A 22,210-nucleotide genomic window follows, 5' to 3' on the forward strand; every position below is an offset into this window, starting at 1 on the left:
ATACGTGTGTGTGTGTGTATGTGTGTGTTTCAGTTGTTTTTAACGCAATTAGCACATCTCAAAATTGGCAAACAAGATGTCTCTGGCAATGCAGAAGTGACACATGCACTTTTATTTTGCATTTATTAATTAGTTTTGATACTTTATTGGAGTAATCAATACTGAGATGAGTTGTGTGTGAATATCAATATATTGTTACCACACTTGATACCTCCATTACTAGTCAGCTCATTCAGGAGCCCATGAAAAGCTGAAACTGCTGGCTTGGAAATTTAGAACCACCTCAGGTAACACTGTAAATAAGAAACAGTCAGCTCTCCTCTCCGATAAACAAGTACACAAGTGAGTCTGTCTCAGCAGCTGGCTAAAATATGTATATGAGGGCACAGTAATGTGAATATTGTTTGTTTATAAGAAATAAAGAAAGAAAAAGAGTGGTTCTAAATATGATGTGGCTGGTGTTTTTTTTTTTTTTTTTTTTGTTACTAATATATTGTAATTTGGACACCACATTTGGTCTTTGGTTTAAATATACGTGTTGATATTGTGAATGTCAGGTGTGTGTATGGACCCTAGTGCAAAAGAGAAACAAGGCAGAAGTACCAAGTCTGTAAAACCAGCCAGGAGGTAAAAAAAAAATCGCCAAAATCCAAAAAGGCAGACAGAGTCAGGCAGACAAATCAGACAGGGAACAAAAATCCAAAAGGCTGAAAAGACCAAAACAGGTCATATGCAGGAGGCAAATAGAGGTCAGAATATGAGCGCGCCTGTACATAGACAGAACCAAAGCAATCTGGCCCAGGAGGGAAGGGGAGTGCGATTTAAATACACTAGGAGAGGGGCGACAATGACACGCAGGTGAAACACATTAGGACCGGGCTGTAATCACACAATGGAGGGAAAAAATCTGAAAGTATAATAGGAACATAACAGAACACAAACTAACAAATAAAACAGCAAATACCCACAATTAACGTATGGATCCTCACAATATTAGACGATTATTACGGCTGAGAGAAATGACTGGTGTGTTTTGACGTCACAAAGTTACAGAAGTACTGATGGGCTATTTATGGTGTCTGTGTGTATTTCTTTGTTGACTAAGCACTTTGGTACTTTTACAGTGTTAATATAGAACCTAGACCTGATTTACACTAAAAAAGGACATCAGGCAGAGGAAGAACATGCAAACTCCACACAGCTGCCATCCTCTTGATAAGTACTCCTTGTAAGCTTGTTTCAAGATGACCTTATCTTATATAACCCATCGCATTCTATGTTTGAGTTCTGCAATTTTCAGAACAACCTCGGACTTAAAACAGTATTTAATTCAATATAACCTACAGAGCAGCCTTTAACACTCTGTCCCCAGACTTTCCAAAGGAATTGCATCATTAGTTTCACTTTAAAGCTCCATCTGACAGGAAAATCCTTTTGTAACACATGCAGAAGCAGACACACAGACACACACATCTTTTCATGTTTCTTTGCTCCTGCTTCTAACGCTATTTTTACATTGAGGTACATGTATATTAAATCAAATCAAATCAAATCAGATTTATTTGTATAGTGCCAAATCATAACAAAGTTACATCATAGCACTTTACATATAGAGCAGGTCTAAACCAAACCCTTTAGAAAATTATTTAGAGACCCAACAGATCCCTCAATCAGCAAGCACTTGTGACAGTGGCAAGAGGCAAGAGGCAGAAACCTCAGGCAGAACCAGGCTCAGGGAGGCGGCCATCTGCCTCAACCGGTTGGGGTGAGAGTGGGAGAGACAGAGAGAAAGAGAGAGAGAGTGAGATAGGCATTGTGGAGGGGGAGTATAGGCAGGAACATGTTGCTGCATGAAGTTCATGGAGTTGAGCTGTAGTACAGAATTCATGAAGATATGGGATCAGCAGGTGTTGCAGGAACATGGGATGGCGATGAGTCACCACCTGCAGGATGAGGACAGAGAGAGAGAGGAGAGGAACTGGGAGAGACAGAGACTTTGGCAGAACATGGTTAGTAAATGCAGTATAAATGCGTAGAACTGTGTGAAACTGTGTTTTTTAAGAAGGATGGTTCTTATCAGCGCATGCAAGGGGAAGGAAAGGAGAGAGAAAGAAGGAGAGGGAGAGAGGGTGACAGGGAGAGACAGACAGAGAGAGAGAGAGAGAGAGAGAGAAGCTCAGTCCTTCCCCCATTAGCCTAGGCCTACAATACTGGAAATTGGTTCCATAGAAGAGGAGCCTGATAACTGAAAGATCTGCCTCCAGATTTACTCTTGGAGACTCTAGGAACCACAAGTAAACCTCCATCTAGAGAGCGGAGTGGCCTACTAGGACAGTATGAGCTCTCTGGGATATGATGGAGCTCGGCCATTAAGAGCTTTATATGTTAAAAGAGGGATTTTGAATTCTACTCTATATTTTAAAGGCAACCAACGAAGAGCAGCTAACACAGGAGAGATGTGATCTCTTTTCCTAGTTCCTGTTAATATTTGTGCAGCAGCTTTCAACTGAAGGCCTTTTAGAGATTTGTTTGGACATCCAGATAGTAATGAGTTACAGTAGTCCAGCCTAGAAGTTAAACATGCATGGACTAGTTTTTCTGAATCATCCTGAGAAAGGATGTTTCTGATTTTCCTAATGTTTCTCAGGTGGAAGAAAGCTGCCCGGCTAACTTGTTTTATGTGAGGGACAAAGGGCATGTCCTGGTCAAAAATTACTCCAAGGTTTCTTACAGTGGAGCTGGAAGCCAAAGTGATGCTGTCCAGACTGATGAGATGATGAGACTGATGAGTATTTTTCTGAGGTGCTTCGGACTGAGTACAATAACTTCTTATTTGTCAGAGTTGAGAAGTAAAAAAATTTCATCCAGACTTTTATGTCTTCAAGACAGCCTGATTATCTGAATGACTTCATTTGGCTTCATTGATAGGTGCAGCTCAGTGTCGTCTGTATAGCAGTGGAAGTTGATACTGTGTTTCTGTCAGGTTTTGAGTTTATTCTGATGTTTAGTGTTCTGTCCTTGTAACTTCCTCTTTTATTTTGAAGTCCTGGTTCCAGCGTGTTCCCCATTACTTTACTTCTTCGTTGTGTCCCATGTTAATTGCCTTCCCTGCCCTAATGTGGATCACCTGTGTCTTATCTAGCACTGTTTTTGAGTCCTGTTTTCTGGGTGATCTTTGTCAGATCCTTGTCTGTTGTCCATGCTCTGTCTTGTCCTTTATTAGTTATTTGTCAGATTCCTGCTCTGTCCATTTGTTATTAAAGTGTTTTTCATTGTCACCTACCTGGTTTCCGGCTCGTGCATTTGGGTCCTCACCCTGCAAAGCACTTCACCGCATTTTGGACGTGACAGAAGGATCTGACCAGTAATGGATCCAGCGGAGTCTGTGCTTGCCCTGGGGACTGAGCGGCTGCCCATTCTGCCTGCTGCTCCCCAGCCCCCAGGACTCGGTTTTGTGGGTCTCCGGCTCACCCGCCAGGAAGAGATTCGGGAGGCGTGGATGGCAGAGTTTGGTTGGCTGTCGTCCCAGCTGCAGGAACTACAGGGACACCTGCACCTATGATGGGCTCTAAATCCTGATTGAAACTGTTCCCATCCAGACGGTCGTGTAATTGTCTTGCTACAGCTTTCTCAATGATTTTAGAAATAAATGGAAGGTTCAATATGGGTCTATAGTTTGCCAAAACAGCTGGATCAAGATTAGACTTTTTAAAATGGGGTTTGATGACCGCAGTCTTAAGTGGCCTGATGTACATAATCCAGAAATAAAGTCAGATTAATCAAATCTAGAATGAACGGCTCAATTAAATAAAATATCTCTTTAAAGAAGCTAGTAGGTACTGGGTCTAATAGACAGGTTGACGGTCTGGATGATGAAACTTTCTTCTATGAGTGCTGAGTAATATTTTCTTCTAACGCTGCTGAGAGCTTTTTTATATGGTTTGAGGCTCTTTCCAGGCTCTGTGAGGCTCTTCTTACTTACTGGAATGCCAATTCCTTTCTAATTTCCTTGATGTTTTTCAGCAGTTTGAGCTACAATAGCTCCTCTGTTGGATTGGATCACACAACTCGCCCCAACTCGCTGTACCCATGCCCTGTCCACCCATAATTCACTCCACGATTCATTGGTTCTCCTTCTTTGGACCTTCTGGCTGGTCCTTACTCTGGCCAGACCAGGATCATAGTGCCACAGTGTAGGAGATGTTCTGATTCATCCGGATGCGGAGGCTCTTTTCAAAGTCTCTCTCATCCTCACACTTGAACAATTTTTCTGCTTCAACACATCAACTTTAGGACTGAATGTTCACCTGCTGCCTGATCTATCCTATCCACTGACCGGTGCTACAGTAACCATATTATCAATGTTGTCATTTGTCCGTTGTCATAATTTTATGTGATATATGTGATGTGTAATCATTAATCATAAACTGCATTTAAATTTGCTCCTCGCATGAATGGCTCTCAGTAAAACTGCTTCTGAATACCCTGTCTTTGGAAGCCTCACATAGAGCATCAGAGCAGGAAGGTCACACATGATCACAAACCTTTCACTGAGGCACAGGCTGTCATATCCTCTGGACTGTTAACAGTTAAAGCCCAGTAATTGTTTGAGAAAAATGCTCAAATCTGCTCTGACAATCTGTACAATGCAGATACTTGCCAGAAGCTGTTGTGACCTCATTGCAGACACATTATGAAGATCAAGTGTTGATTCTGAGTAAATGCCACAGTAAATGCCACCACTGAGGTCAACAGTTACATGCAAGCAATTCTTTATCTTTTCACATCCTCATAGTGACAAACTTCTGCACTGTGCAAATATCAGGCCATTTAAAGAGCAGAAGTATTTAAAAGTCAGTTTTTTCCTTAAATCTCCATTACACTGACAGAGTAAAATTACTTATATAAAAATGGTAAATCCCACTAATTTGGTGTTGTAAGCTCCCTCTCCTCATTATATCAGCTGTGTGCTTTCCCAGAAGGAACGATGGCCTCTAATGTGACATATAGCAGGGGGCTGCAGTGTGTGAACATTTCACATCATTGAGTATGACATCATCAGTGACAGCCAGTGGTGATATTGGGTGTGAGTTAATCCTTCATCACATCATTGATACCATGTTTTAGCAGCAACATAGTTTTACAGTAAATATAAGTTTTACCCAAAACAGAAAGCCATTTTTTAATGTTACTCGTTTCACACTCACGTTCCTGATTTTGATAAATAAATATTTCAGGCTCTTGTTGGGTCTGAACTGTGTCTATGCATGGGAGACACGAAAGTGACTACTTAGCCAAAGTTGTTGGTAGCCTGTTTCCCATTGAAACAAACTAAGGGAAAACCTTAGTGCAATACATTTGAACTAAGGTTCAAATGTATTGTGTTTTCGTTGTGACTGCTGCTCTAACTTTCACTAAATTAACCAAACATGTTCATCTCCACTGTCTCTTCTCATGTTTCCATCATGAACATACATTGAAAAACAATGTGGGGTTCTGACTTTTGCTCAAATATGCTTTGATATGTGGACAGGAGAAACCCTGGAATGAGTCCAAGAAATAACACCATGCTACAGATTCTCAATGAGTCAGTTTTGATTGATGTTACCAATCAAATGAATAAGCAGGTTTAGTTGATTTGGAATATCTTGTGCAGCTGCATTGGTCTCTTCCAGGCTTGGCACCCTTTACATTTTTTCTGGCTCTGGTTCAAGAAGATGACATTTATACCAGTAATCCTGTTTACAAAGCTCCAATTGGCCCCAGTCTAATTCCAGGCATTTGAATTCAAATATGTCTGGTGTTGTGCTCACCATTGAAAACTTCCAATCAGACCTTTGTCTAGATCTAAAGATATCAGAATTACCAGGAGCCTAACATGAACATTTCTCAGAGATGAGAAATATATCAAACAGGGATAAGAATTATGTATGCTCTGTAAGCTGTAGTCAGTTATTTTAAGATTTTGTGTAAAGTGTCATGGAAATCAATGCAGGGACTCAGACAACAGGATGCCAAACACAAGAGGGGCCATTGTCCAGTCATTTAGTGACACATTTCAAGTTGCATTACATGCTATTGTCGGCAAGCACACACACACACACACACACACACACACACACACACACACACACACACACACACACACATATATATATCTACACAAAGCATGCACAAATGGAATCACAGAAGTACACTTATCCATAGACACTAACAAAAGAAATATCTGTATATTAAAAAAGAACAAAAATTGATGCAGAGGTTTTAAATCATGTCACAGAGGAAAGAACATGAATGTCACCGCTGAAAAAAATAACTTGAGATTGCATAGAGATTGCAAATGTATCCCCAACCTCATGCTAAAGAACATGGCAGATGGAGGAATAAGAAATCTGTTGGTTTACTGAGATTTAATTGAATGTTGAACGGAGAAATGCTCCATGCAGAACTGTGACATAGCCCTACCGTGTCTTAACAGCCCTCTGTGATGTTTGTGTTTCTTTGTTTGTCATGCTAGATGCAGGAGTGCCTTGATTGGACTTGCAGGGGTGGCGAACAACTTGAGGATAATGTGCAATTTCTTCAAGAGGAACACAGAGGGAAAAGGTCATCTGCTAATCAGAAAGCTGTCTGATTAGTGAAAAGCTGTCAGAGTGAAAAACTGTCTGCGAATTTGTAGTCCCTGCATTATGCATACGCATAACGCATAATGCAGCACTTCTCATGCAAAGGCAAAAGCAAGAACAGATGCAGACGCATGAAAAACATGAAGAATCAAAGAGGTTTTGTATGATCATCATTAGTCGGTCAGTTTGGTGTGTACCATTGGGAATAGAGGGTGCAATTCCTCTTCTCCTCATTAAGAAAATGGTCATTTGACTGGGGTGGAAAAACTGACACAGAAAGGTGATAAAATGCCAGCAGTTGCACCAGAATACTGCCATTGTGGTCTCAACTTATAGCAGTCAAACATTCTGGTTCGGTGTAGCCTCCTTCCAGTGTTAGTAGAACTTTGTCACTGCGGTTACAATAATAGCAACAACACAATTAGCTGCTGAAGCTGAGCGGTTTGATATTCTACACAGGCACAGGGAGAATGTGAGATCTCCAAACAGAGGCTGGGGTTTAAACCATAAACCTTCTTGCTGTGAGGCAACCATTGCCCCATGGTGATGCCCAGTGCAGCAAGTTAAGTCATTGCAGTGTCATTGCAAAAAAAAAAAAAACAAGAACAAAACAAAAAAACAAAAAAAAAAAAACAATTAACCAGTTAAAACCAGACTGGAAAAAGAAAACTGAGATAGAACCAAAGTAAATCCATCTGTAAGTCTAAAAAGTCCCCTAATAAATAATAGATAATAGAATAATAGAAATATTAACAAAAATAATTTGCAAACAAAGAGTTAAAAAAAGAGTTTACAAAGTACTTTATTTTGACAAATTGAGGCAAAATAAAACAGATTCTACTTTTTTTTTTACATTTTTATTTTCTATCTCGTAAATCAAGTCTAACGAAAAAGTAGAAGCATTTTAAAAGCTTTTAGCTCCATATCATGAGTTACACTAGATTTTTTTTTCAAAAGCAGAAAAGCACAGAAGACAAATGCTCTATTGAAGACAATCATGTTAAAATAGCTGATAAAGGAAACGTCTGATTTTGTTTTGCTCAAATTTCACTAATTTGATTAATAAGCATGTGAATGCTTATTATCATAGGCACAGTACAAAAATGTAATATAATAGAGCATACTTCAACATGCCGAAGATAAAGCACATAGACAACCTATGCCGGTCCCAAAGAGCCAGTTTATTCCACATGAGGTCAGACCAGGAAAAGAGATTGTGGAACAGCTTTTCTCCAGATGCACTATTATCAAGTATTTATGGTGTCAACGGGGACATCTCATCTCAGACAGGCGCTGAAAAATTGCTCACTCACTAACCCCTCCTTACCTTCTTCCGCTGGGCCAAATGAGGTAGCTATTAGAGGAAAAAGAAAGTGTTTAACCTCGAGGAAAACACACAAACAGACATAGGCATATAATAAGACCAAACCTGTGCACCACCTGGTCCACCAAATTGAAATGATGTCACATCCATGAAAGTTTTGTTGACAAAATCAGGATAATGTCACATAGGCTCACTTCATAGTAAATATAAACATGTTTACAGCCTCGTCTAAAGAAAGCTTTGGTCTCCACAGTTAATCTTTACCTCCATGAGAACCATATTATATACAATTCAAATTTATGATTTGGATTTTGCATAGTCAAGAATTACTAGGCAGCCCACTCAGCGCTTCAAAACCACTCTTCAGAAACGTGTGGCTGACATCCTTCTTTATCTACAGTCCATAACTGCAGCATGGATTTGAAGACCAAGTACTCAGAAAATGATCACACACAGACAGTGTTTCAGAAATAAGTCAGAAAAACCTGTTAGAATGATTTAGTTAGCAGTCAACTCCTTGACCAAAATTCTATGTTTCTCAGAATGTGTTTTTGGTTAGATAGCTGAAATAAGGTCTGCGGTTAACATAACCTTAAGACTTTTCCATACTTTATATGCCATAAAATATGTCAGTCACGGTATAATAATTTTATGTGTCTTGAAGAAAGCAGCTCAAACAAGGGGCTAAATAAGACCACAGAAATTGTCAAAAACAATAAACAGCATCACAATGAACATAAAAATACAATCAGTCCACCTTTGCCACCTCATTCACAGCCTTGCTCTTCAAGAGTATCAGTAACTTTGCCAGAGGAAACACTTTTGTAGAAAAGGTCAGAGCTAAATCAAACCACAGGTTGGAATTTGGCAACAAAGTGGTGGTGATGGTGAAGTCATGTGACTAATTTATAGCCTGGCATTAGCTTTTTAGCATCTGGTGATGAATTTGAGCCAGCACACAATACAAATTTAATTGTATTTTTGCAGCATTTTAAAATCTCACAATTTCTATGACACAAAATATAGTATGTATGCAGCTTCCTCATAAAGCTCATCAATACAGCATTTGATGGTGAGAACAGAGGACTTCATCATTGCATTATTTCTGTATAATCCGTTTATACTTTGATGTTTATTAAAGTGTTATCAAGTAGTGCACATATAGCTCATATTCAGATTGTGTGTTGTTTGGAGCCACTTCTCAAGCCTCTAAGAGGTTTTAAAATTCTCCTTCACTTTCACTTGCAGAGTGATCTTGTATCCGTTTTTTATTTTCCTATAATTTAATGTAACTAAAATAAAATTGTAATCAAGTAAACGTTAAATTAGTTCAAAACTAAGGGACATTGTAAGCTTAACGCCCGTGACTTCTATTGAAACAACATAATTCATGACTAACTTGTCGTAGCCTTTTCTTGTTGTTTTTTAATGAACATGTGCTCCACCACACACAGACTGTCTTGTAGGAAGCCAACTTTCTTTACTCTGTCAAGCCCAGCCCACCCTGTGCCTGATTCCGGACAAGACGCACCTGCTTCCACTCAACCTCACCCCTTTGAAGTGAACATGTGGAGGTCTATTTCTGCAGCGCCTTGGGCTGCTCTGCCCTAATTTCCCACTGTATACACAGATTATCTGTGCCTGGGTAAAGCAAACAGAGGGATCATCTAAATGTATGTGAATGCCCCTAATGGCCCCATGCATTTGGTGCTGGAACAGGATTTTCGGATCTGAAACGGCCACAGTAAAGATTTGGACTGTAGTTATTCGTCAAATGGATTACGTGGGTCTTCAGGGGTTTTTCCACAGCTACAGACTTATTGGTATGGGAGTCATATATATCTAGCTATATATCTATATATATATATATAGATATATATATATATATATATAAATATATAGATATATCTATATAGAGTACTACTCTGTTTGGATATATATTATATAGATTAACTTGAGGCAGCAGTGATATGGCAAATACTGGCCATGTAAAGCCTTTCATACGTCAGATAGCATATTAAAGTAAAAATCTAAACAGATATAATTAATTTCACAGCTTTTTGAAAATTCATTGCACTTTTTTTTTTTTTTGCTGTTCCCGTTTATCATGTTGAAGTTGTGCGCTTGCTTCCAATTCATCCCCATTCACTCCTAAACGTCACTTTAAATGAAAGAAAAGCACAACGTAGCGTGGTATTCAGTTAATGAGTTTAAAAGTATGACAGCATCTGTTATGAGTCGGACTGACAGGTACAGCCAGAAAATCCTGTCATTGAAAACAAGCTGCTGCCCACAGATGCTGACAGTTGCTGGGCATCGTCAAAGCCATCTAGAAGAAAGAAACCCCTGCTTTTGCACCTGGCAGAGTACACAAAGACTTTCAGGCAGCAGACCCAGGAATTCAGCTCAAGCCTTGGGAAGCCAGTAAGATTCACCTGGGAGGTACGGCACAGCTCAGAACTCCTCAATAGAATAACTCTGCTGTGAAGTCAGCCCACTCTCATCCAGCACTTTGTTAATGAGAATTCAATGCATGCACCAGGTGCTTGTGAACCCTAAGTGACAGCAGATGCCTGCCTCCCTGTCTCACCTCTCCAAAACAAATCATGATTTTCAGAAACAACCCAACCTCCTTTTCCTCAGCAGATGACAGCTTCCCATGATACACAACTGTCGGCCGTTGACATTCTAAAAAAGAAATATTAGGGCTCTTGTGTGCAGCTGCAGCTACATCAGAAGCCGATCTATAATGGGAAAATGTATGATTTACATCTAGAGTGATGAAAATTACGAGCGAGCTGTCAGCAGGCATTCCCGGGCTCTGTGTAGACTCTCGTGTCTGGGACAGACTGCAGATGATGTCAGGGCCTGTGCATGGAATAAGTGCAGACTCTTGACAAATTGCCTTCTTTGATTTTATTGGTGTTTGACCTTGAAACTGATATGGAATCTATTCATATTATGAGGGGGCATAGATTATGAGCCAATGTGTTTTCAATAGAACCCAGATCCGTCCGTGCTAGCTGTTTTATGAGCATTTTGATGTGGTTATTTTGGGAGTGCCATAAGTGGTACAGGGATCACCTTTCCAAAAGCTTTCTTTAGAGCAGAAAGGCCATCCTTAAAATCATTTTCAATACATCCTATGCCGCAGGGTAATAGAATCTAACCCAGGCTGGCGGCTATGGCTTAAAGCTTTCATACTGTGTAGAGCATCCAAATGGAAACATCTTGTTTTCCATCGTAATATGTGATAATTGCAATGTGAACAGTGCTATGACTAACTGCAAACCAGGACTGTGATATATCCACTGGCAAAGGATACCAAAACAAACAGAGAAAAGCATCCTAAAAAGATATGTCTAAGTTGAACAGATAATTTAAATAGTCAAGTCATGTAAAAAATAATAAATCATAACAGCAATACATTGATTGTTGCGTTATGTTCTCTGATCTGTATCTCCATTTATCAATAAAGACAGCGAGAGAATGTGCTGGTGGAACAGTGAATAAATATGTGCAAAGACCTCTAGAACCACAGTGACAGCCCAGATAGGGAGAATTTCTTTGTGCAGCATCTTAAAATCATGCTGGATTGTATATTGACTGTGGAACCCGAGGTATACTGGGCCAGAAGAAGAAAAAAAAAATAAAAAAATAAGAAGCATGTGGGCCAAATATGGGTCAAATATATTTTGGGATCAGTATTTTTAGGGCTAGAGGCCAGCTGTGGTTGAGGAGGAGGAGCAAGTCGTCCACTAATCAGATGGTATGTGAGCAAAATGGTGAAACCCAAATTTCCCATGATGCAACAATAGTGCAGGACAACAATGTGTGTGTTAATATAAAAATGTGCTATATAAGTCAGGGTGAAGTCCATTTAACATTGTTTAGTGAATTTTACCCAGTGTCACAAATTAGCAGTTTGATTATTGGCTCTTCAACTGTGTGATTCTCAGTAATTCGCCACGCGTGCCCTTCCTCCTCACTGCACATTAGTGAGATCAATCACAAACTGCATTCCCCTCACATTATAGCATTTATAAGCTGTTTGTAACAAACTTTTTTTGGTGGGTGTGAGGAAATGTATGCCCTTAAATGACAGCAAACTGGAAAAAAATGAAATCTTAAACTTCTAGTGCAAGTTTCACTATTGAGGAAGAAAAAGCACACAGTGCCACTAATTTAGGCAAACTACACTGAGTCTGGTCCATTTTTTTGTTGCACAACTTTTTGTGTTTACTCTAAATGACCAGCAGTGATTAACTCCCTTACAACAAACTTTGCCCTGCCTATGTGCCCTACAGACAATATCTAACTAGGCCAGTGAGCAGTGATAGCTAACATGTCTTTGGAACCTCCTTTCACCGGTGTTGTCTAATTAGTCCCATGACACCTCAAGGAGGCTAAACAGTGATCACTGGAGTCACCCCCCTAATGCCAGCCATCACCGCTCCTCACAAAAAGACAACTATCTCAAGCAGCACTACTGTCAACTACTCTGACCTCTCACCAACTGCGCCAGTGAATGCGGGGTGGGGATACACACCCTGGTTCGGGTAGGGGAGAGAAATAGAAGAGGTGGAGATAAACGTAGTGATGGGATACAGGCCCTGCTTCGGGTAGGGGAGAGAATTAGAAGAGGTGGAGATAAAAACAGGGATGGGATACAGACCCTGGTTCAGGTAGGGGGCATGAAAGTATAGAGCGTGCAGGAGGCCAACTCACCTGCACTAACCGCATGGTCTCAAAGAGGCTCAGACAGGCCACACCTGTTAAATACACTTCCTCTTCCTGGATTTTTTCCTCTGCTTCTCCCTAGAGTCTGTCTATCTTAAGAGCTCCCCCTGCTCGGGCCTCCCCCTGCTCGGGCCTCCCCCTGCTCGGGCCTCCAGCTACTATTACTTCTTCTAATCCAAATCCACTGACTGGATCTTGTTGTTGAAGCAACAACAGATCTGGCTACAAACCCTCTACAACCTGCTTCCACTGAACAAATCCTAACCTTCCACCATCATTGCACAGCATCCTTACCTAGATCTGCATACCTGACCTTTTTTCTTTGATATGCTTCAACTGAATCCTCCCATGGCACAGTCAGCTGTATGAAATATACTCTCTTTCTGCTCCTAGACCACAAAATTATATCAGGCCCTAGCTTTTTACAGACTATTGCCTCGGGAACAACAAGCTTTCCTGCTCAAATATTACTTTGGTACAGAAAAGTCCCAAAGCTCAAAAATGTTTTAACTTGATAAAAAGGATTGAAGTACTTGCTTTTGAAGAAATGGAACCCTTCCAAAGTACATATTTTTCATGCCATTGTATTGCCTGTGTGGTTAAAAGAATTGTATTGTAAAATAATGTATTTAGTGTATTTAGGAGTAAAATAAGCCGAACAGAAAAAAGCAAAAAAACAGATTCCATGAAACGAAAATCATAATTATTATAAAAGGTAAAGCTGCTCCTTAAACCTGGCAGTGGAATGCTGGAAAGTGAACATGCTAACCAATTGTACAAGCATCAATGATGGCACACTGTCTGTCTTCCCTGCTCCAGGCAGGCACACCTTCTGCAGAGTAAAGGGCAGGGTAGAGGACCCACCAGAATATATGGAAACCTTTGATATGTCGTAGTTAAACTCCCTCCCAAAAAGAATTCAAACTACCCATAATTTACCCAACTTCCCTCTCCCTGACAGCCAAAGACTTCCACCTGCCCGCTGATGATTGCATCCTCTCCCCCTCACTCCATTGTCATAATCTTGGAGTCATCTTTGACAGCAATCTCTCGATCAATCTTCAACCGCCATATTAAGTCACCAAAATCAGCTTTCCACCATGTGAAAATCATTGTCAGATGTCTTTCAGAACAGCTCCTGCTGTGAATCAACCCTAGTTTTCCTCTCAAATATAATTACCACTCTGCAATTATTGACTAATTACATTTCATGGTGAATATAATAAAATACACACTCTATACATATGCACATTAATTTGCAGGGTCACTGCAGCTGGCACTAAAACATATGAACACACTCTGGAGCGAGACAATCAAAATCTGGTGGCGCTTTCAAAAGAAATGTTAAAACTTACCTTTTTATACTGGCTTTCTCCAAGAAAAAACTCTTTTCTTAATATATTGCCTTGTCTTGTTTTGTGTGTTTGTCTATTTGTCCTATTTACTCTTATTGTAAGTTTGCAAGACAGACACCATACAAATGGAGGTAGAATACATATATATATATATATATATATATTAGCCAGCTGCTGAGACAGACTAATTTATTTAGTTGTTCATCCGAGAGGAGAGCTGACCTCTTCTTAAGTACGATGTTATGAGTGGCGAAATATTGAATGAGCTAATCGAGGTATCTATTCAGTGGTACTGATATATTGGTACTTACATTAACTCTAATAAGGTATTGTCACTAGTGTCAGCGCATGTGTCATGCCCTCGCCAAGGGGACAGTCCTTCATACTAATGCATGGTTTTGCTCTGGATCGGACTGCGACTTACGGCAACTCCACTTGGACAAGATTCATTAGCACAGTGCTCAGTATGCATCACCAATGATGTTTCTTTTCAGGATTTTGAGATGCATTGATTGGGTTAAAAACTGTGATCAAATTAATCATGCAAATCGATATGGATTAACACATTAATTTTGTATATATATGTATATATTTTATTTTATTGCTACAGCATTTATACAAAATGCCCAAATTCATTTACTACAAATGGCACCTCTTCAAAACCTTGCAAGAATATGACAGACCTTGTGTGTTAATGTCAGGTACATGGCACTTCTTATAACCTACTCCACTACAAGGGTGGGTTCTAACACATGGTGGGTAGAGCTGTAGCAATTAGACAAAAGAAGTAAAAACAGAGACCACACTGTAGAATATGCTTTTAAACAGCTGTATTGGAAAAAATAACAATCCAATCTCTCTATGACAGACTGTAACTCAAAACATACTCTCTGTTTAGCTGAGGATGGTTTGTGTGTGAGTATGTGTATGTTTTGAGTGTGATACATCACATATTGCCTGATAAAACGCTATGATTTAATGTACTGTCAATCACATGATTTATATGCAATTTTGCAAGTACTAATCAAAATTTGTTTTGGTCCAAAAATTACTTTCTTACCTCAAAATCTTTCTCAATAAAATCTGCATGTACCTTTTCTAGCTTTGACAGCCACCATGTGAGTTGACAACTCATCTCATGTCACAATCATACCAGTCTCCGCTATATATATGGGTTAGGGATGAAGGAAATATTAAGGAGTGTGAGGGCAGTGGCTCAGGCTAAGCAGGGACAGTGGTTGAACTGGGAAGGTGTAGAGAAGAAAAAGCTTAGTTGGAAAGAGCTGTGGAGTATGGAGGAAAGTAGTATTAGATTTTTGATAGGGGCAGAATATTGCCAATTCCCCAGAACCTAAAACTCTGGGTAAATGGAGCCGCTATGTTCATTGTGTTCAGGTACTGCAATTCTAATGCACATCTTATCAGATTGTATAATTAGTCTGTCACAAGGGCAGTATACATGGCGACATAACCAAGTTTTGAAAAGTTTAGCTGCAGGCATTGAAGATATACGGAAGCAGGCAAATTTAGGAGGGTCTAAGACAAAGAGAGTGGCAATTCGTTTGTTCAAGAAGGAGGGAAAGTTAATAAGATAAAAAGGAGGCAAGGCAGCTTAGATGATGCTAGTGACTGGGAGATGCAGGTGGATTTAGGAGGAAAGCTTGTTGTTCCCAAGGAAATAGCTTGTACAAAGGTAAGGCCTGATATAATTGTGTGGTCTAGGACTACAATGAGAGTATATTTCATAGAACTGACCATAGACTGTGCCGTGGGAGGATTCAGCTGAAGAAGCATATGAAAGGAAAAAGCTCAGGTATGCAGATCTAGGTAAGGATGCTGAGCAGCAAGGGTAGAAGGTTAGGATTTGTCCAGTGGAAGTAGGATGTAGAGGATTTGTAACAATATCTGTTGTTGTTTTGTTGAGGGAGTTAGGTGGAAAGGGACACAGTATGAGGAAAATAGTGAAGGAAATGCCAGATTGAGGCAGTGAGATCCAATCAGTGGATTTGGAGTAGAAGAAGTTATAGTAGATGGGGGCCCATCAGTGGGAGCTCTTTAGATAGACAGAAATCCAGGAAGAGGAAGTGTATTTAAGTGGAGGGTGTGGCCTATTTGAGCCTCTTTGAGACCATGCGGTTAGTCCAGGTGAGTTGGCCTGTATTGGTTTGATTTCACTTGTGCTCTTTCTCTTATCTGACTGTTCAGGTGAGTTTGTTTGCTGAATCTGCTAGTGTAGCTTTCCCTCCACCTCCTGTACCCTCTATACTTTCATGCCTCCTACCCGAACCAGGGTCTGTGTCCCCACCCTGCTTTCACTGGTGCAGTTGGTGAGAGGTCAGAGTAATTGACTGTAGTGCTGTTTGCGATAGTTGTCTTGATGTGAGGAGCGGTGATGGCTGGCATCAGTGGGGTGACTGGGATGTCAGTGATCACTGTCTAGCCTGCAGGAGGTGTCATGGGACTAACTAAACGAAACACCAGTGAAAGGAGGTTCCCACCTGATGGCACCAAAGACATGTTAGCTATCACTGCTCACTGGCCTACTTAGATATTATCTTTAGGGAACATAGGGCAGGGCAAAAGTTTGTTGTTAGGCAGTTAGTCCTTTTTTTTTTTTTTTTGTAGCTCGAGTTACTTGTGTTTACTCTGAATAGTCTGAATAGATATATGGTCAAAAACTGTGTGCTAAATCAGCTCCAAAAATCTGTTTCCACTGCCCCATCCCTTGAATGCATCACCTGGCTCTACAGAGAGTCAGGGGAACATACTGTTTAGACATTGTCATTAACTCAGATTTTCCTATTATTATCCTTCGCATAAGGTATTCATTGTGCAATGCAGACCTCTAGCCAGCAACTCACATGTGACAATAAGTATTCAGCACATATGTCAGATCTTCATAACTTCCACTGAGAGAGAAAATTTCAGGTGTGGAGAAAAATTTGCTTATTTCTGTTGAGCTGATTACACATTCTGTTCTTAGGGCTGGGTATATTCTGTATTATTGTGTATATGGAGTCATGTACATTTGTTCATAACTCTGTATCAGACTAATATGTCATGCTCCAATAAGTAGTTCAGGGTCTAATGAATGAGCAGGGGGTATTATTAAGAGTCAGCAGCAAATAAAAAAGCCATTCATACCTCATTAGGGAAACGTGATGGCCATAAACATTGAACCGAGACAGACCATCCATAGAACAATTTAGATTTGCTGTTATACCTTCAGGTCTGGACTTACTTTTATCCTGTCGTATTCACAAAGCGTGCCCCAGAGTCATACATAAAAACTGTTCCAGTTTATCAAGGGCGGGGTAGAATATCTGGGTCAAGTGAAACCTATTGTTCTGTGTGATGACAGCCACACCTGGTGGAAGATTTTTCAACTGTGTAACTCAGAAAACTTGTTGAATGTAGTCAGCCTTCCAGGTTTGATTCCCATGAAACCGTCAACAGCTGGTGCTGTCAGTGTCATCGTGTCCATTGTTTGTTCCAGCATCTTCAAAAAATGTTCCATATTGACATGATGGTTTATCCATAAAAATCATTTATTTTGATTACAAATCATTAAAGCAAGCAAATTATTAAAGGTCAGATGAGAGTTGGTACCTCCAAGTCTGAGACCATGATTCTACTGAGGAAGTACTGGAAAGTGCTGGTTGGTAGCAGGATGGTATCAGTGTTTAGCCTGTTTACAACTCTGCCACTGGATAGATGTTGGATGGATGTATATGCAATGTCTGCTACTGTTCAGTTAAAGGGAAAGCAAAGTCAAGTGACTTGTGGTATATTATCAGATATTCTTTATTTAAAATACTACACAAACTAATCACAGAATGTGAATAATCCTACGAAAATTTTCCATATTGACATGATGGTTTATCCATAAAAATCATTTATTTTGATTACAAATCATTAAAGCAAGCAAATTATTAAAGGTCGGATGAGAGTTGGTACCTCCAAGTCTGAGACCATGATTCTACTGAGGAAGTACTGGAAAGTGCTGGTTGGTAGCAGGATGGTATCAGTGTTTAGCCTGTTTACAACTCTGCCACTGCACAGATGTTGGATGGATGTATATGCAATGTCTGCTACTGTTCAGTTAAAGGGAAAGCAAAGTCAAGTGACTTGTGGTATATTATCAGATATTCTTTATTTAAAATACTACACAAACTAATCACAGAATGTGAATAATCCTACAGCTGCAGCAGCCAAATTCGCCTTTAAGAGGCAAATGGCACCATACCGATATCCCACAATGCCCAGGAAGAAAACAACTATTAACCTGATAAAAGTATCACCAACAATATCTCACATGCTTCCCCTGTTTTGTATTATCACGTGTAATTTATGCAGCGATAGTCAGAAGGGACAGACTCTGTTTACACTCTTCCCTGTGCGGTTGCTGCTCTGTAATGTGCGACATTCTGAAGAGGACGTGTTACATTAAGCTCTCTGTTATTCTAAAACTACATCCATAAATAATTAATAAGAAGTAGTAATATCATAATGAAATTTAAGTCACCACCTCCTCTTTGGAAGTCAGAGATCAAAATGAGAGGTTAATGTTCCTACAATCAACCGGGGAAGTCTAGAGTGTGTTTAAAAAAAAACAAAACATGGGTAATTCTTCAAGGTTATGTGGTTATAACATAAGTTAAGGTTACTCTGCATAAGCCAAACACAGAAAGAAATGGCCTTTCTGCCTTATTCAATTCAAGCGGACTGAAAGGCCATTGCCCGTTTCTAATGGCTCAGTGGTACATTCACATATATTTGTGACACTGGGCACCAAGATTTAATTACCCTATGATAATGAAAATGTCAAGCATTCCCATAGAGCTATCAAAAGACAAGACAAAATACACATATGATAACAATGTAAATATGTTTTTTTTTCTCCTAAATAAAGAGAACATATTTTTATAGAACCATCACTGAGGTCCACTGAGACAGGAGACAGAAAAGTACCGTATTTTCCGCACTATAAGGCGCACCGCATTATAAGGCGCACCTTCAATGAATGACATATTTTAAAACTTTTTCCATATATAAGGCGCACCGCATTATAAGGCGCTACAGTAGAGGCTGGGGTTACGTTACGTTACGTCACGTTATGCGTTAATGTCCATATTCACAATATGACCAACCTTGTTCAACTGTAAACACACAAAAGAAACACGTAAAGCTCACTTTATCAGTTCATTCCTCATCGACCAATCCCTCGAATTCTTCTTCTTCAGTGTCCGAATTGAACAGCTGGGCGAATGCGGCATCCAACACGCCCGGCTCCGTCTCATCAAAGTCGTCATTAATCGAGTCAGTGTCGCTGTTGTTGTCTGGCAGTTCAGTGACAATTCCTGCCTTCCTTAAAGCTCGGACCACAGTTGAGACTGATATATCAGCCCAGGCATTTACGATCCACTGGCAGATATATATATGGATCAATATCAATATTGATCCATATATAAGGCGCACCGGATTATAAGGCGCATGGTCAGCTTTTGAAAAAATTGAAGGCTCTTAGGTGCGCCTTATAGTGCGGAAAATGCGGTAGTATAAAGCAGTGATGTAATAGTAATGTTTTGTTTCTTCAGCCTATTTTTTAACTGAAAAAAAAAGAACAACTAAACCACAGAATTTTCAACAGATGAGGGCTGAACAAGGGAATTCAACTAGCTGCTAATGTTAGCTGTTCTGGTGGCTGCGGAAGTGAAGACATCCTGAGCATCAGATTAGCTCCACGTTAGCTGAAATGTCCACAACATTAGCTTTTCACTTACTCCCACAGCTCCAGTGGACAGATTAAAGCTCAGCTGAGATCTTAACTGGGTGTGTTGCTTGTGTCCTTGCTGCCCTGAGCTATGTGGAGATGCAGGAGCCCCGTGCCAGTGGCCCGGTGCCCTTGTAGTTTATCCATTGATGGATATTAAAATGGATATGTAATGCACCAGAAAGAGCAAAATTTCAGTTGAACTAGTTTAACCTGTCTAAAATACATGCAGGTCACGCCGCCCTGGAATGTGGTAAACTAACTTTCTGTTTCTCACCAAAAACGAGACAAAACTTTCTGTTTCTCACCAAAAACGAGAAAACATAAGAGACTACGTCTTAGAAACGTAAGTTGAGAACTTGGCCGATAACCCACAACAGTAGATAGAATTTACCAATCAGGAACAGGCCACACTCAGGCTGGACCTCCTTCAAGGAGGAACAAACCTGTCAGTATACAAACTCAAACACAAACAATTTCAGGTCAGATCACCCCTGGCTTTTCCTGGTGCACTGTTGAAGTGTATTATGTGATCTCCGCTCTCTGCAGACAGCGCTAAATAAAATACTCTTGTTGATTCAACATTCTGACTCCTCAGCGGTGTTTTGTCATCTCCCGGCCCGGCTGAGATAGCAACAAAAGTGCGTCTCAACAATTTGGGGGCTCGTCCGGGATGTGAGGGAGAACAGGCGAGGACGACTATTCGGATCTAACACTTTTCTTCACGAGTAGGGGATTCATAGACACAAGCCGGCACCACAAAAAGGTAAGCAGAAACCTGTTATAACAAAATTCTGCATATTGGCTACGATACAAAATGTGTCTTGTCCCATATACGTGAAAAGAAGGGTGAAACTAAAAGAATCAATACGAGTATGCAATTGTAAGTCCGCGGCCTGGCGTAGCGGTTAGATTCCCCGCCAGATAAGGTAATAAGGAATAAAAGTGAAACCAAAGGTAAAAGGAAATAATATACTATATAGTGTATATACCCTGAGAGTGGCGTAACTCCACCTGTCGGCCTGACGAGGTCCAGGAGCGGCTGATACCGCGGCTGGGTTGGAAGCCCGGGGGTGGGGTCCCTGAAATACCATTTGTTACTATAGTGTGTAAAGGTTCCTCGAAAAGCAGCTGGTACTTTGGTTGGTGCTTTATTGAAACTGTTGTGTAATGCAGATGGTTAGGTAGTCTTCCTATGGAAGGTGTTCCACTGTAGGGACAGACGGGGGTAGGTTTCACGGGATAATTCTACGTAATTTTCCTACAGAGAATAAAGTACTGTACTATCGGTTTAGAGCCCGCGAGAGAAAAGCCACTAACATTGGACGGTAACATCTACATGAAAAAGAAACCTTTGGTGTGTTAAAAGTGAAGAGATAAAAAACCGGTAAAAATTTTGAAATGTGTTCATTATTAATGTGTTAATTGTGTATGTTAATTGTGTATGTGTGTGTTTTGAGAAGTATAGCGGGAGTATTGGGTTGTGGAGAGAATAAGACTCTGAGTCAATCGTTGTGTGAATACTCGCTGTGATCTGCGTCGGCGGCGACTGAAGTGACGGGATACCTAACGGTGTAAACGAACGTCCTTCATCAGCTGCGGTTTAGGACGGTGGAGAGAGGATAAAACCTCTCTAACGGTCCAGCAGAAACACAGGCGAGGGCTAAATCACCCAGTTGATAAACGGGACATTGTCACTGGAGTAAACGCTGTGGTTCCTGTGAAAAGACACCTAGTGAGAGACCGGACCGACTGTTAGAGTTGGCCTAGAAGCTTGTCTCTCAGGGAACTGCAGTGGGCTAACGTAGCTGTCTCTGGTGTTTTGTCGCCGTAATAAAACTGTGGAGCTCAGAGTCTAGTTAAGATGGACGGAGAATTTGACAGGGAGAAAGACGATAGCGGCTGGGGCCCAGCCGGCCCATATGTTATGTTGAGGACACAAATTGAATCTACAGCCAATGCCCTGGCCGCTACTACAAAACAATCTGATAAAGACAAAAAAGTAAAAAAAGCAATAAAGAAAATGGAAGACCTAGTCTGTGAAAAAGGAAAAACCCTAGAACACAGAGGGCCATTAGGACAACTCTTATTAGAAAAAGTAACAGCAGCCATAAACAAAAAGCAGGAAGCGGCAGAGCAGGGTCAGAGCGCAGGTATGTTGCAGAGACAGAGCTGGAAGAAAAAGGAGCAGGAGGGGGAGAAGGAGCGACAGGAGTGGTCTGAGCTGCTGGTTCACTGGCAAGGCACCAAACACCTGCATCAAAAGGAGCAACTCTCCGGACTGGTAACTGCATCTGACACCTACACATGTCCCCCGCCATATGCACCTCCAGCGCTAGGAATGTATCCTGTGTCAACATTTTACATAGATAAAGGCATAATGAGCCTTGAA

Source organism: Echeneis naucrates, chromosome 21 (assembly GCF_900963305.1).
Source record: "Echeneis naucrates chromosome 21, fEcheNa1.1, whole genome shotgun sequence".
In the NCBI taxonomy this organism is placed as follows: Eukaryota; Metazoa; Chordata; class Actinopteri; order Carangiformes; family Echeneidae; genus Echeneis; species Echeneis naucrates.